Source organism: Dasypus novemcinctus, chromosome 6, assembly GCF_030445035.2.
Source record: "Dasypus novemcinctus isolate mDasNov1 chromosome 6, mDasNov1.1.hap2, whole genome shotgun sequence".
In the NCBI taxonomy this organism is placed as follows: Eukaryota; Metazoa; Chordata; class Mammalia; order Cingulata; family Dasypodidae; genus Dasypus; species Dasypus novemcinctus.
This window is the reverse complement of record NC_080678.1, coordinates 54,513,011-54,530,496: the sequence shown is the minus strand read 5'-3', so window position 1 is coordinate 54,530,496 and position 17,486 is coordinate 54,513,011. Positions and strand designations below refer to the sequence as shown.

Genomic DNA, 17,486 nt, shown 5'->3' with positions numbered 1-17,486 from the left:
CTTCTAGGCCTTGCTGTCTGCTCCCAGTCTTCCTAGAGCACATCTGAGGGGGGCAGCCCTTGTCCTGTCGGATTGATGCTCAGATAAAGCTAGGCCTTGTGGAGCTGGGGTGCATGCAGTAGGCTGGTCCTCAGAAGAACTGCCCGGGTGGGCCGGGTTAGGCAGGCAGTGTCAAGGTTGGTGTCCCTGCCTCCATTCTCTATCTCCTCCACTTAACAAGAGATTATTTTCTTCCAAGTTCTTGTGCACATCCCTCTAAAATAGCTTTCCTCTGTTGGCCCATCATTCCCTGGGGTCCTTCTGTATGTTCTAGGATGACTTCTCTTTTGTTAAACCTTCTTTCCTATAGCAAAGTGGTTAAAAGCACAGACCCTGGCCTAGGACATACTTGGTTTCAAATCTCAACTCTCCTCTTACTAGCTGTAATTCTACCTTAGGCAAGTTGCTTAACATCTCTTAGCCACAATTACCCATTCCTTTAAATGGGAATAGGACCAACATCACAGCATTTTCAGCCCCACTACCTACAGCACATAAGCACTCAATAATAGCTAATTATCATTTCAATCAGCTTGTCTTGGCAAGGTGAGAAAAAATTCAATTAAAACAATTCAACAGAACAGGGGTCTTAACCTGGGGTCCATGAGCTTGAATTGAAAAAAATCAATTGACTTATTGCTTTTATTTTTCTGGCCCCTAACTGAAACTTAGCATTTCCTTCACTTAGCAAGGTGAGAAAAAATTCAATTAAAACAATTCACCAGAACAGGGGTTCTTAACCAGGGGTCTGTTGCTGTTCTCTTGGAATGCTGTGGACAGCGCCTGTGGGGAGGGGTCAACGGGGACAACCGAGGAGGCTTAAGCCTGGGTGAGTGATGAACAGAGCAAAGATTCACACCCAGTGACCACTCTGGAGTTGCGGGCTCGTGGCGCAGGTCTGGTTTATTGAAAAAGCGCAGTGGTATATATGGGTGAGTGAGGGGAGTTTGGATGGTGTGTAAGAACTGGATTGGTTATGTTAATTTGATAAGGCTGATTGGCTCCAGAGGTCTTGTTACTGAGGGCAGGGGCAGTTTAGGTGGGCTCAGTGGTTGTTTACTTGAGCGCTTCAGTGCCATCTTTGAGGAGTGGGTCTTTTGTCTCATAATTCCCCCATTTTTGTTTTCTAAAAGGCGTAAGGTAGCGGCATTGGAGTTGTGACTGCCTAGATGTCAGTGTGACTGTGCCTGTCTTAGGTTGTCACCATCTAAAGAAAATCTTAGGTTGATTTCTCCTGCAGGTGATCTTACCCGTCATTGACTACCAGCCAAGCACACTGACGTGAATATCAAGGGTGACTGTGCCTAACTTAGGTTGTCACGATCTAAGGGGAACCTTACCCGTCATTGGCTAATGGACAAGTTAAATGGCCGCGCCTGTCTTAGGTTGCTTCTTCCCGCAGGTGACCAACCTATTATGGACTGCTAGTCGTTGCATTAATGCTGCTCTCCAATCATGTTGATAGGCTCGCTATATACGCATTATATTGTCTTCGGTGAAGTTGTGGAGCACTTGTTACAGCCTGTTAGGAAGGTTGGGAAGTACACAACTTGTGAGGGGAAATGGGGAGTGGGTGTATGAGGGGAGAGAGTATGGGGTAGAATGAATGCTGGTGGTGGAAGGGGACATTCTTCACATAGTGGTCTCGCATTTGGGGTCTGCTTGTGGGAGTTGCTGGTAGGGAGCGAGCTGTAACTGAAAAAAGGTTAGTCTGGAGATGTCTTGCAGCTTCTTTTGAAGGAATTTAATGAAACAGGGTGCTATAATGAGAAGAAACATGATTAGAATGAGGGGACTGAGTACGGGGGCAATCCATGCCATGAGAGGGGAGGAAACTCAATCGAGGAAGGAATTTTGACTTCATTGCCGTTTGATTAATTCATTGCATAGATTATATAATTTATAAATATTTTGTTCTATGATTCCAGATTCATTAACATAATAGTAGCACTGTTCTCAGAGGAAAAGCCAGGTTTCTCCTTTTTCAGCTGTGAGTAAATCTAAAGCCCTTTGATTTTGTAGGGTAACTTGGGTGAGAGAGGTTAACTGACGTTGCAAGGAATAGAATCTGTTGTGGTTTCTATTAACAATTGCAACTGACTTTCAAAGTTTTGGGAGGTGATAATGTTATGGCCTAGGGCACCTCCAGTTGTTGCAGCAGCTGTAACTGAGGCAGTGAGGCTTAATCCTACTAATATAGGGAGGAAGGCAGCTCTCTTTGACACAGATGGGGATAGTAAAATTTCTAATTCGCCTTCTCCATAGTATGTTAGTTGTGGGGTAATGGCTACTAGGATGCAAGGCCCTGTGTAGCTGGAGTTGGGACATGTAGTTAGGGTGTGGTTACACCAAAAATGATAGCCTGCGTGTGCATGGGTATTACTGGGGAGAATTATATCATTAGCGCACTGGATAGGGGGATCTGTCTGAGCTATTTGAGAGGTGAGAAAACATGTGATGTTATTGGAGTTAACTTTCCACAGGGGGATGTTAGGTATAGGGTTTTTACAGGGAAGGCTTAATGTAAAATTAGTATTGTTGACAGGTAAATGTATAGCAGCAAGTAATGGGTGATTGAGTGCAGCACAAAGGAAGCAGTGAGAAGGGTTGAAGATAATGCTGGAGTCATTAAGGAATGAAAGAGTATAATTGAGTATAAGAGACCAAGAGGGAATAGAGGTATAGAAAGGATGTGGACTATATTGGTCAAGGGTTTCTTCAAGGGTTTTTTCAGCATTTTGGATTTTCTTTTGGGTATTTTGAGGGATATTATAGAGGACAAAGATTCTATAGATATCAAGATGACTGGTGGGTAATTTATCCTAATCATGATGGTATAGTGCTCCTTTTACACCAGTGGCCCACCTGGGGTGCCATGGGTCATGAATATAAAGATGGACAGAGTTATTAGAGGGGACTAGATAAAGAGGATGACTTTGTGGGTGGTTTGAAGTCTCCCTTTGTACGGGGCAGTGGCGCCAAGATAGGACAAGACAGGACCAATAAGGGCACCCTCCATAAGTGGCATTGTAATTATTTTGGGTGCAGTATGAGTTTTTTTGCTGGAATGGGAAGCATGCATATGGCCAATAGAAAGTACCTAGGGAACCCCAGTTAGACGAGAGTTCGGCGGGTGTTATAGGGATGAGAATTGCACTGGAACATCCAGAGACAGGGCAGGGGGTGCTGCCAATGTTTTGTCTTTTTACATGTCCATTAGTGGACACAGTTTGTCTTACCTGGAATTTCCAGAGATAAACATTACTCTGGACACTAGGAAGGAAGGTAAAGAAGCAGATGAGGATCTTTAAGAGGTAGGAGCTTGCGTGGGCCATTCTGAAGCAGTGAACGTTTGAACACAATGGCTGGGGATCCAAATTGGTTGTTCTGTATTTTCTGGAAAGACACATGCATACCCTGGGCTCTGTGTTAAAAGTGGGTGAGGCCCCTTCCACTGATTTGTGAGGGGATCTTTCCATTTAACTAAAGGTAGAGGGGTTGGAGCATCTCTAAGTCTGCCCCAGTGTTGGAAAGCTGGAATGCAGTTTTCGTTGTTAAATGTGAGGAAATTTAAAGTAACTAGCACTTTGTTTAAAATATCTCTGGGGTTGTCTCAGGGATATTCTCCCCTTAGTTTCTGAATTTGTTGTTTGAGTGTTGAGTGGGTACATTCAATTATGGCTTGACTTTGGGGATTGTATGAGATGCCAGTTTTGTGGGTGATGTGCCAATCACTGCAAAAGTTCTGGAAAGTCTTTGAAGAATAACAAGGCCCATTGTCTGTTTTTATGGTCCACAGTATTCCCGTTTGGTTAAAGGCTTGTAGGCAGGCAGTAATGACATGTTTTGCCTTCTCTCGTGCAAGAGCAGTGGCAAAGATATATTTGGAAAAGGTGTCTATTATCACATGAAGAAACTTGGTTTTTCCGAAGGCTGAAGTATGAGTAATGTCCATTTGCCAGAGAGCATTAGGACAGAGGCCATGAGGATTTACTCCTTGAGGCTGAAGAGGGCCCAGTGGAAGAAGGGGGCCACATTGTTTGCATGTGCAGGTGAGGTGTTTGCACTGTTGTTGTGTCAATGACGGAAAAAGCCAGTGAAGAGAGTGTGCTGACATGTGGAATTTTGCATGAAGGAGTCTCGCTTGATCTAATTTTGTGGTTACTAGTTTTAAAATGAGGGAAGTGTCTGACAGGGCTTTGCCAGCAGCAAGAGGTCCTGGGAGTCCAGTATGGGATCGGATGTGCTGGATAAACCAGGGGTATTTGCGACTTTCAAGGAGGGACTTTAAAAAGAGTAACATGTCATCTTGTAGAGTCATTTTGTTTTTAAAGACAGCATGTGGCAGCGCGCGGATGGCATTTGCTGCATACCCACTGTCAGTGAAGATATTGAGAGGAATGGATTAATGATATAAGAAAACTTGGAACAGAGCATATAGCTTTCCCTGTTGAACGGAGCCTGTGTGCCGTTCAATATGAATAGAGTCAGGGGCACCAGGGGTCTTGACTACTATGGAAATATGAGTTTTGTTAGTATCTGTAAAAATCATAGTGGCATGAGGGATAGGGGCAGTCATGGGAAAGGAGTGAGAGGAGAGAACGAACGGAAGAAGAGTCATGGCAGTAACAAGTTTATCTCTTGGTAGGTGATTATCTAATTGACCAGTAAATCCAGACAGGAGGATTTGCATATTTAGATCAGTTTGAATTAGGTGTTGAGTTTGTTCTTGAGTGAATGTTAGGACTAGGGTGTTAGGCTCTATGCCATACAGAAGAACAGCTGTCTTTCTGAGTTTTCTTCCAAGGATGCATATTGCATCACAATAGGAGGTAATTCTGCCTAAATGACTAAGAGCTAAATTCACCCAGAAAAGAGGGGAGTCTTGATATAGAAGACCAGTAGGTGTCCCAGGGGTGTTAATAACTAGGGCTGAGAGAGGTTGGTCTGGTCGAAAATGAGCTAGATTAAGGTCTCTTATTCTGTCATTGATAAGGTTGAGACAGGTGCATTCAGCAGTGACAATTGTGTGGTAACTGGAGGGATCAGGGTCACCCTCCAGAAGATCAAACAGTGGCTTTAACTCATGAGTGGAGATATTAAGATGTGGCCGTAACCAAATGATATCTCTACATAACCTTTGGAGCATGTTAAGAGTACAGTCCTCGGGCAGGTTTAAAACAGGGACTGCTGGGCAAATAGAGCTGGTGATGGTATATCCTAGGAAGATGTAAGGTGGGCAATGTTGTATTGTTTCGGGTGATATGAGAGACCCAACTGTTCGAAGTTATGCAGAAGGGACTTTAGACAAAAGCATAAATGGATGGTGTCTGGTTGGGCAATAAGGATATCATCCATATAGTGAATGATTTGACAGAAAGGTAGGAGGGGAGGTGTGGCTTCACTAACAAAAATTTGGCACATAGCAGGGCTATTTTTCACTCCCTGTGGAAGAACTTTCCATTGATAGCATTGTTGTGGGAGTGCATTGTTAGTAACAGGTATGGAAAATACGAAATATTGACGGTCATCCTCATGAAGGGGATGGAGAAGAAGCAGTCTTTGAGATCTACCGCAATAATGTTATAACTGCTGGTAATAGCGGAAGGATGGGGAAGAACTGGTTGTGGGGAGCCACGTTTTGTCATTTGAGAATTGATATTTCTGAGGTCATGTAACAATCTCCATTTGCCGGACTTTTTCTGTATCACAAAGATGGGAGAGTTATGGGGACTAGTAGAGGGCTCAATATGGCCTAGGCTTAACTGTTCCTGTACTAGGAGTTCTAATTGTTCTAATTTTGCTTGAGGCAGGGGCCACTGGTCTGTTCAGATTGGATTTTGGGTTTTCCAGGTTAACTTTATTGGGCCTGGCTTGTGTACAGTGAACAAGGACGGATGACCGGTGGCCTTTATGCTTGGGGGTGTATGCTGTTAGGTGTGGAGATGATGGCTCCTAATTGAGGAAGAACATCTCAGCCCCATAAGGTCTGACTGATGTTAGATAAGACAAGGGGGCAAAATGTTCCTGTTCTGCCATCGGGATCAGTTCACATGAGGGAAGTTATGAGTTGTTGTGAGGGTTTTAGCCCACCCACACCTTGTACTAGTGGTCCAGGCGTTAAGAGGCCAATCAGGACTGAGACCTTTTGTACAAAAGACAGAGGCGTCAGTGCCAGTGTCCACTTGTCCCATGTTGGGTTTTCCTTGGACAGTCAATGTAAGGAATGCTTTTCCCTGAGTAATGGGAATGGTCCAGAAGATTTCGGGTTGAGGGTTCTCTCTTACTGGTGGGGCTGAGAGTTGCCCCAGGACTCATTTCAAGGTGGTAAAGCGTTGCCTTGGAGGTCAGTTTTTGAGTGGCAGTCCCTTTTCCAATGGAGGCCTTTGTGGCATTTAGGACAGACTGAAGGGGGCAGATTTGTAGACTTTGGCATTTTTTAATCTGGGCACTCTTTGGCAAAGTGGCCAGGTTTGCAACATCTGTAGTAGGCTCTATTTTGAGACTGGAGATTTAAATGGTCAGCTAGCACTGCAGCAAGGACTGTTGCTGTGTGGGAGGCTGCTGCCACTGCAGATGATGTGGCAGAGCCAATATCTCTGCAATCTAAAACCCAGTCATCTGGAGACTTATTTCAGATGGGTGTGATTGTCTGGTGACATTCTGTATTGGCACCTTCCCACAGGAGGTCTTTTAAGAGAGCCTCCGCTGTGGCAGTGTGAGAAACTTTTCTGTCTACTGCCTCTTTTACCCGACTGTAAAAGTCAGAGAATGGTTCATTCCAAGCTTGTAGTAGCTTGGCAAGGTGTACAGGTTTGCATTGTGGATTGAGCTTCTGAAAAGTGGGTTTAGCTATGGTCAAACATTGTTCAAAGTATGGGGCGGGACAATCAGCTTGAACCCTTGGAAGGGTTTATTGTCCCTCACCTTTCAAAGCATCTGGGAGGATGGCTGTTATTCCGTTAGTAATGTTGCAGGTACCTACACGTTTGGCTTCATCATAATAGAGAGCTTTCCAGGTAATATAATCTCTGGGGGTTAAAATAGCATGGGCTAGGTTTTTCCAATCAGTAGGTGTATTGTGTGCATGAGAAATGCTGTCTAATAACATCTGAGCATAGGGGCTATTAAGACCATCTTCTTGAACAACTTTATGAAGGTGAGTAATGGTTTTCTGATCCCAAGGAGCCCAAAATGGAGGGGAACCATCATTGTGGTAATTTACCAGAAAGAAGTGAGGAGGAGTAAATGGGTGGTAGTTAGGGACAGTTGCAGTAAGCAGAGCTGAAAGAGGAGGTGTAGAAAGTGTGGCAGTGAAAGAGTCAGTAAGCAGAGCTGAAAGAGGGAGTGCAGTAGGTGTGGCAGTGAGAGAGTTAGGCTCCTGTGGTTTCAGAAGCAAACAGGGACTATGAGGGGGTGGAGTTTCCTGGTGCAGGGAGATAAGGTCTTTGTCAGGCTTGGTAGGGGGGAGAGGCTCCTCAGTAGAGGATTCCTGGCTAAGGGAAGTGGTGCAAGCTGTAGAGGAGGGGGAGCTGGTTTCTGAAGTTAAATTGATTAGAGAAGGATATAGAGGATTATATTTGGGGGGAGGGGTGGGGGGAGGAGATGGTTTTGTAGGCCCTAAGGTGGCAAGAGGGATATCAGGGCCAGTGTCTAGTGGGGCACCTGTAAGGCAGCCATGAATAGCTAAAAGAGTGGGTATAAGACCAAGAGGGAAGGTTTTGCCTTCATGGGTCTCGGCAGATCTGACTTGCTTGAGCAATTTAGCCCAAGTGGCAGGATCCCATATCGCACCAGTGGAAAGCCATGGGTTGAAACAGACAACTATATCCCATTACTGACTTAACTCCTTTTCAGTGATCTTAACGTGCCTGCTGGCTAAAAGGGTATGTAGGGTGCAGGCTTGAGGTGCCTTCTCTGATGAGGAGAGGTTTCTCATCTGGAGATTCACTCACTGACTGTGGGAAGAGTCGATTTCACACTCGTTGAAGATCGGGCAGGGGCCCAAGTTGGGCGCCACTTGTTGTTCCCCCAGAATGCTGCAGCCAGCACACATGGGGAGGGGGCAATGGGGATGACCGAGGAGGCTTAATCCTGGGTGAGTGACGAACAGAGCAAAGATTCACACACAGTGACCACTCTGGAGTCGCAGGCTCGTGGTGCAGGTCTGGTTTATTGAAAAGGTGCAGTGGTATATATGGGTGAGTGAGGGGAGTTTGGATGGTGTGTAAGAACTGGATTTGTTATGTTAATTTGATAAGGCTGATTGGCTCCAGAGGTCTTGTTACTGAGGGCAGGGGCAGTTTAGGTGGGCTCAGTGGGTGTTCACTTGAGCGCTTCAGTGCCCTCTTTGAGGAGTGGGTCTTTTGTCTCACAGGGGTCCATGAGCTTGAATTGAAAAAAATCAATCAACTTATTGCTTTTATTTTTCTGGCCCCTAACTGAAATTTAGCATTTCCTTCACACAGTGAATAAATTACAGCAGTGTCCATTTCACCTGACTGGCAAAGGGGTCTGTGGAACAAAACGTTTAAGAACCCGGCACTAGAAGGTGTGAATGCAGTGGGCTTAACCCACCCACAGAGAAACTTCTTTTGCCAGCAAATCCTCAAATCTTTGATGGATTTTGGGATGTGCAAGAGCTGTATTTTACCTTCCTTCTTTCCCTACTGGGAGCAGTGAGAGAACTGGCAGAAAGGAGGGAGGGCTGTTTCCAATGCCCTTGTCTCTTCAGCACTTTCTTGCCTTCATGCAATCAAGCAATTAGTGCCTACTTTTCACTGATTTTCTACCCTGGGATTTAATATTTTCTTTGTGGATGACCCATGATGCTTAATAGAAATACCACAGGAAGCAGAATTGGCCCAATGGATTAGGGCATCCACTTACCACATGGGCAGTCCAAGGTTCAAACCCTGGACCTCCTTGACCCGTGTACAGCTGGCCCATGTGCAGTGCTGATGCGCACAATGAGTGCTGTGCCATGCAGGGGTGTCCCCATGTAGGGGAGCCCCATGCACAAGGAGTGTGCCCCATAAGGAGAGCTGCCCAGTGTGAAAAAAGTGCATCCTGCCCAAAAATGGCATTGCCTATATGGAGAGCTGACACAACAAGATGTCACAACAAAAAGAAACGCAGGTTCCCCGTGCTGCTGATAAGGACAGAAGGGGTCACAGGAGAACACACAGTGAATGGACACAGAGAGCAAGACAACTGCAAATTGGGGTGGGGGGGGAAGGGGAGAGAAATAAATACAAAATGAATCTTAAAAAGAAAAATAGAAATACCACTTCCAAAGCACCTTGGGTCATATCCACTGCATCTCCCTCATGCCAAGGGCCCTTATGTTCCGGATGAAACAGGGTCTCTCAGCTCCCAAGTCTGTTATTTCCACTATGTCACAGTGTCCTAGGGACAAGTGAGAAGAAAATAAATTCCCATATACGGATATGTATATGAATATTCAAATGAATTAATATTTATGAACTTGTGCTTTCTTTCTTTTGGTTTATTCTGCTAGGATACATTGTGAGAAATCCAATGACTGGATCAAATTATAGACATCATTTATAAGTTCCTAAAAACACATTAAAAAATTAACAAACCAGTGTGTCTTTTTTCTAGGCATGTAAAGAGTCTAGTTTAACTGCCACTCTTCCAGCACTGTTTAAAAACATTCTTACTAACGTTATATAGAAGTACATTGCTATCTCAAAATTTAATTTGTTTCTATTTCATTATTTGTGTAATCTTTTATGAATGATCCATTTAGCGATATATAATGTTTGCTTTGAAGCTTGGCGCTGCTCTTTTTTTTTTTTTAGCATTTATTAATTTTTTATTGTATGTATTTGAAGATACATAGATCACAAAAAATGTTATATTAAAAAATGTAAGAGGTTCCCATGCTCCACTCCCCACTCCTCCCTCATCAACTTCTTTCGTCACTGTGGCACCTTCAATTGCATTTGATGAATATATTTTGGAGCACTGCTGCTTCACATAAATTATAGTTTACAGTGTAATTTCACTCTCCCCCAGTACATTCACGGGATTATGGCAGGTTATCTAATGGCTAGCATCTGTCCCTGCAATATCATTTAGGACTGCTAACTCTTAAGTGTAAGTGTCTTTCAGGTCCCAAGCCAGTTGTGTTTCTGCGGCATGGCTTCCTTGAAGATTCCAGCGTCTGGGTCTCTAACCTCACCAACAGCAGCCTGGGCTTCATTCTAGCAGATGCTGGTTTTGACGTGTGGATGGGGAACAGCCGGGGAAACACCTGGTCTCAGAAACACAAGACTCTTTCAGTTTCTCAGGATGAATTCTGGGCTTTCAGGTATATTTGAGTTGATTACAACACGAGCCTCTTTCCTTAGTGCCCTTAGTTCAGACATGTGGGGATTTCAGCAGTGAAGGCAGATAGAGTGTGACTCTGACCCTTAGGAGAGGAGAAACTGATGTCTTATGAAAGATTTTACACCTCCTTAATTGGATAAATAGCAGTAGAGGGCATTATAGATAAATAATTACATCATAAGCATTAGATTTGATTAGGAATTAGGAATTCCTAAGTTATTTTGGCATTCTTACTGGTTAGGATGCTGCTGGGCAAATTTTATCCCTTCCCCTTCCCCTTCCCATTCTTTCATAAACATGTATTTGAAATATTCATTTTTCTTCTTTCTGGAAATTCTCTTCTTTCTCTTACTTCTGGCTCTAGCAATTAATAGAAGTATGACATTGGACATTTTTACCTAGGTTCTTTCTGCTTCAGTTTCCTTATCTGTTAAATGGGGATAATAAACCCCTATCTCATAAGATTTTTGGAGCAAAGCCAGGAGTTCTGAACAACAGAGAAACCCAAAACTATACTCAGAGATGTAAGGAACAGATTTATTTTGTGCAGACTCAGAGAAGAGTCAGTCTCCAAATTCTGAGACCTGTTTTTCAGTTTTCATAGGTTTATATAGGATTTTATGTGGGATCCGCATGACTTTTGCTCATTGGTAACGTGTTGCTAGGCGATATTTTGCAAGTGGGGTTACAGAAGCAGAATGCAGGTGCAAGGTCACCAGCTGATTTTCAGAAGCGGGGGCTGGAGTGGTTTGTTAGATTACAGAAGTGGGGGGCAGGAGTCTTTCTGTGATATTCTCCTGCAAGACCATGTTCTCATGGGCTGATTTACAGAAGCTGGGGCAGGAGTGGCTCATTAGATATCTTTTCTGCAAGGTTATGCTTTTTTATTTCTCAACAAGGTAATTGGGAGGTTAAAGGAGATACATGAGAAGGATCTTGCCCAGAGCCTGGCCCATCATAAGTGCTCATGAACAGCTGGCTTTTCCATTGTGGGTGACACTCACTCATGTGTGTACTGCTCGCATGCAGGGCTTCAGAGTCCTGTGCCCAGGATCAGGCATTAGAGAAGGAAGCTCTATGGTCTCCTCCAGGCTTGCTTTCCATCTGCCAAACTGTGCTTGCCGAGGACTTGAAACACAACCATGAAAGCCTTTACCTAAAGACACGACAGGAATATGTTTCTTGTAGCACTACTCACAATAGTGAAAAACTGGAAACTACCCAAATGCCCACCAGCAGTGGAGTGGAAAATTAAAATGTGGTGTATTCTCACACTGGAATGAGAACTAACAACCCATAACTCTGTGACATGGTTGAAGTCAGATACAGAAGAATACATCCTGTATAATTCCATTCATATAAAATTTCCAAGAATGATAAAACTATATTTGGTGTGAAAAATTAGGATAGGAGTTACCTTTGGGAAGCATGACAGGAAGGGGGCTCAAGGGAACTTCTGGGCTTCTGGTAATGTTCTGCTTCCTCCGCTCAGCGCTGGTTTACCCAGATGTGTTCAGTTTGTGGTCATTCTTTATGTATATGCTGGTATTCTTTGTATGTAATATTTCAGTGAATCAGTTCCTTTTTGGATTACAGTTATGATGAGATGGCAAATTATGACTTACCAGCTTCAGTTAACTACATTCTGAATAAAACTGGTCAAAAAAAATTGTATTACGTGGCTCATTCTCAAGGCACCACAATAGGTATGTAATAAAAGTGGAAAGTTTATAGAATGTCTTTTTTTTTTTTTAGTTTGCTTTTGTTCTTTTTTTTGTTTTATTTTTATTTTTCTCCCTCCCCCGCCCCCCCCCCCCCATCTTCTGCTCTCTTGTGTTCCTTCTCTATGTGTTCTGTGTCCAATTGCATTCTTGGTGGCACTGGGAATCTGTGACTCTCTTTTAGTTGTGTCATCTTGCTGTGTCAGCTCTCTGTGTGTGTGGCTCAACTCTTGGGCAGCCTGCACTTTTTTCATGCAGGGGAACTCTCCTTTTGGTGTGCACTTATTGTGCATGGGACACCCCTATGTGGGGTCCTCCATGGGTGGCATGGTGCTCCTTGCATGCCACAGCACTGCATGTGGGCCAGCCCAACACACAGACCAGGGGGCCCTGGGTTTGAACCCTGCACCTCCTATGTGGTAGTCGGAAGGTCTATTAGTTGAACCACATCTGCTTTCCTGCATTTGCTCTTAAAAGTGAAATACATATTTTAAAAAAAGAGTGAACTATAAAGAAATAATGTTATTTCACATGCAAGTTTTTTATTTTTTATTTTTTATGCCAAGCAGAAATAACACACAGGGCAAGGAGTTTTGGTAATATTTGGTTTTCTCTAGAAATTCAGATTTTAATAAAAATGGATAAACATGGTGTATTTCTGTGTTGAAATTGGATGAGCCTATTATATATTTTACTAGTTAAGCAATATATAGGAATGTTAGAAGATAGAAAACAAGAAGTTTTATAAGTTAAGAGACTTAAAAATGTATATATAAGATAATACCTTGACTTTTAAAGTTAAATGGAACAAAACTAGCTGCAAAATTGTTAGGTTACACTGACATTTAAAAATGTTTAAAAAATTTTTTTCCAACTAATTTTTTTTTTTGGCATGATGTTCTCAGGGTAGTTAGACTTTTTTTTTTTTAAGATTTATTTACTTATTTATTTATTCCCCCCTGCTTATGGCTTGTTCCTTTCTTTTGCTGTCTCTTCTCTGTGTCCATTTGCTGCACATTTTTTCTGTATCTCCTTGCCTCTCTTTGTTGTGTCACCTTGCTGTGCCAGCTGTCCATGGTACACAGGCCATCAGCTCTGCTGCATGTGGGCCGGCTTGCCTTCACAAGGAGGCTCAGGATGCGATCCCAGTGCCTCCCATATAGTAGATGGGAGCCCAAATGATGGAGCCACAGCTGCTTCTGGTTTTTAAAATTTATATGCATTTTTATTTGTGGTGATTATAAATTAATGTGTTGATTTAAAGAAAACAAAAATTACCCATGATTCTATCAACAAATTCTAATATGAAAACATCAGAATCCAAAATTTTTAACTTTGTTAAGAGGTTATGGACTTGCCCCATGATTTGTTTAATTCTGTTGCATATCTTAGTGTTTACTGTGTGTAACACCTTTGCGGTCATGTTGCATGATCTCCTTAGAATAAGTTCTAGAGGAATTACTATACTGCAACTACAAATGGTTTTCAGTGTCTTGGTATGTTCAGTTAAATTGCCTTACTCTCACCACCACCAAATACTCTTTGCTAATTTGGGAGGCTAAAACCAAAAAAGCAACTTGAATATATTTGCATATCTTAGGAATGGGGTTAGGCTCTCTTCTTTGACCTATCTACTTGTGTCCTTCATCCTACTTCTTTGTCAGGTGACATTCTAGGATCTAGTTTATGACAGAAAGTAGCCTGAAAGTAAGCAAAAAAATATTTTAAAACTACAGATTCTAAATGTGCATAGTTCCTTTTGAAGTGGTTATGCAACTGGAGAGCCTGATAGTCCTTGGGGATGGAAGAAAGGAGGAGTAGGGGAAGAAGATGACCAGGTGGAGCTGTTAGGGATAGTCTTTGCATTGCAAGGTTCAAATTGTTCAAGGAACAGGAAACATCTTCTGCTTCGGGCAATCTGGATTTCTTTCAGTGCATATCTAGGTTGAGATTTGGAAGAAGCACTTTGAATATATTGGTATTACATGTTTAGTCTTAGAATTTTTGCACATAGAAATTCAAGGGCCCCATTTCAAATGTTTTGCTCCCTGATTGCAGCACTGCTGGCATGGTTCTCAGGCTTTCTCTAGAGCATGACACAAAAGGGCAGCCCTTGCCTTTAACAACAGATTCTCAACGTGGAATTCCCATTTTCTTCCTTTTGTTTACATAGGTTTTGTAGCATTTTCGCAGATCCCTTGGCTGGCCAAAAGGATTAAAATGTTTTTTGCCCTGGCTCCTGTGACTTTAGGCGAATTCACCACTAGTCCTTTAGTCTATTGCTAAAACTTCCAGATCTTCTCCTCAAGGTACCTTGATTGCCCCTCCCCCTGCCCAGAAATTTCCTTTTCAGATTTGAAGAATTCGCCAGTGGTGGGAAATTTAGGCCTTCCTTCTCTTCAATTTGTTTTTCAATAAAACAGAAGGGTTTTTTTCTCTCCATGGTTGTCACAGTTTGAAGTAGTTATGAATTCAAAATATATATATATTGGATTATGTTTGTAAACTGTATTGTACCTGGGCATGACTAAATTATGATTATGGCTCTGATTGGGTGACATCAGTAGTGTGTTGAGTCCCCGCCTCTTCGTGGGTGGGGACTCACAGATAAGAGGGGCATGACGAAGGGCAGAGTTGAAGCTTTTTGATGCTAGAAGTTTTTTGATGTTGGAGTTTTGATGTTGTAGTTTGATGCTTAAGTCTTAAGCTGGAGCCCCAGGAAGTAAGCACAAAGAGGAAAGAGATGCAAGCCCCGGGAAGAGAAGAACCCTGAGCCTGGAGAGAAGCAAGACCCAGGAAGAGAGGAACAAGGCAACCTGAACCCTGGCTGTTGTCAGCAACCTTCCTGCTCCAACATGTAAAAAAAGACTTCTGTGAAGGAAGTAACTTATGCTTTATGGCCTAGTATATGTAAGCTCCTACCCCAAATAAATACTCATTTTCAAGGCCAGCAGATTTCTGGTATTTTGCATCAGCACCTCTTTGGCTGACTAATACAATGGTTTTTCTTAAATACACATGTCTTTCAGAGAGGCTGTACCAGTTTCATCCCCAATCAGCAGGTTACAAGCACCCCATTTCCCCATTCTGAGGGGACTTCATAACAATAAAAATTCCCAAATACCTCAGTTCCTGGAGATTGTGAATAAGTAGTGTGTAAAAATACAAACTTGTTCTCCCCCTTCCTCTCTCTCTGCACTGGAGAAAGTATTTTCTTAAATCTTCAGTGGGGCCTTGGGATGTGTGTCTTTCACAAATCATCCTGTAGATTCCGATGTAGGCAAAAGAACCTGGATTTGGGATCATCTCTTCCAGATGATTGTGTTTTGGAGTATCGCAGAAAATTGACAAATTGAATGGTCAAATATTCATAAAACCTTTGAATTAGCTGCTCTGATAAGTGCATGTGATGTCCATGAATGTTAAATTTTTCTTCTAATTCTTTCTCAAAACAAATTATAAAGAAATCAAAGTTGATATGTGTAGTTCTGTATATACATAAGGTGAATTTTGCTTTGTCAGTATATTCTGTCCTTCAGTGTAATTTTGTGGAGTTTGTCACACTAGTGCTGGGTAGTAGTTCTGAAGTACAAGGCCAACCTCACATCCCATGTCAGTCAAAAGGAAAACTTGAGTTATTGTGATTCAGGTCATTGATGAGTCATACTATTAACTTGTTTGCTTGGTGTTTTTTTTCTTTGTTTCTACTTGTTTTTAACAGAGAGCCTCAAAACCATGATTTTTGTCACATGTGACCCTTATGTAGTCTCAAAGCAAGAATTTATAAAAATGTCTTTTCATGTCTCATGACCTCTGCATGTGAAATTTACTTCCTTGATCTCCTGAGCTAATACTAGAGTGATAAGCCTGGAAAAAAGAAAAATTAAAGGAGACACAGTGTTGGTCTTTAGATCTTGATGGGATGTCTTGTAGAAGACAGATTTCACAGAAATCACAAGCTTGTGTGCTTATGAGTCAAATTTTCCTGGAGAAGGGCTGAATATGGTCTGTAACATGTTTTAAATTTAAATTCCACAATTTAAAAAATGGAGTATTTAACATTAAAATCTTGATAGCAGATTATTTTGGGGGGAGAGGAAGAAGCTGTGCACCACTGGGCCCATAGTCCTATCCCCAGGCAGGACAGAGCCTGCTGCAGTTGTACCCTGTAGACTGAGCACAAGCTTTCCAGTTCTCCACAGTTGTCAATAGTCCCTAGTCTTAAACACTGAGGCAGGTGGCATTTTCCCATCACAGTTTTACTAATTTATATTTACATGCTGCCTTTTAGGCATTTGAATTTTTCATTCCTATTTTTCATTGACCATCCAGAGGGTAGGAATGAGCAAGAGTGTAAATTATAAATGAGTTTGGGTTCAATATAAGGAAGATTTATTTCCTATTGTACAAGTGTGGGAAGGTTTACATTGAGGGCATAATAATTACCCTGGATCTACTTGAACACAGGTCCAGTGACCACTGGTCAGGAAAGATGTAGACCAGGTGTTGACAAATGTTTTTTGTAACAGGCCGGAGAGTAAATATAGTAAATATTTTCAGCTTTGGGGCCATATGTATGTTGTTACCATGACTCAATTCCACCATGGTGTGAAAGCAGCGAGGACCAATATATACATAAATAAGTGTGTCTGTGTTCCAATTAAACTTTATTTTCAAAAACAGGTAGGGGACCAGATTTGGCTCATGGCCCCTGATTGGACTAGGCAGATATACCCTCAGCAGAAATTGTTAATAAATCACAGCCTCAAGTCTTTCTCAGAAATCAGGATCAGTCCATCACAGTCAGGTGAAACCTGTCTGGGGCTGGCTCTGGGATGAGTGAACATTAAGACCCTTTCTCACTATACAAGGCAGCTGTAAAATGAGTAGAATTTCTACCTCCTTTCCTTCATTTTGAGAAATTAGGCACATGTCTGTAACATTGGGGTAGATTATCAGGTTTTGCCTTAGTCAACTTATGGCATCAGTATCCTGTTTGAATCTCCACTGGTCATTTTACTCCTGAGTTCATCTACAGATATTCTTGCCTCTGTTCTCTGCTTCTAAGGTGAGTCATGGAAACCTTTGTACCAGAAAGAGATACTGAATATATTCTTGGGTTTGTTTCTCTTTTATAGGATTTATTTGGAGTCAAAGAATTTCTTCCCCAGAGTGCATTTTTGAAGTGGTTTAGTACTCATATTTGTACCCATGTCATTCTGAAGGAGCTTTGTGGAAATCTCCTTTTTGTTCTGAGTGGATTTAATGAGAAAAATTTAAATATGGTATGTATGTTTATAGTAAGACTACTTTAAGCTTTCAATATCTTTTTTTTTTTTTTGTCTGTGAATGTATTTGGATTAGATGATG

General features: G+C 42.2%; 1 pseudogene; it reads left to right on the top strand.

The window, feature by feature from the left end:
- LOC101426710 (lysosomal acid lipase/cholesteryl ester hydrolase-like) overlaps positions 1 to 17,486 on the top strand; it is a 44,824-nt pseudogene that overhangs the window by 15,632 nt on the left and 11,706 nt on the right.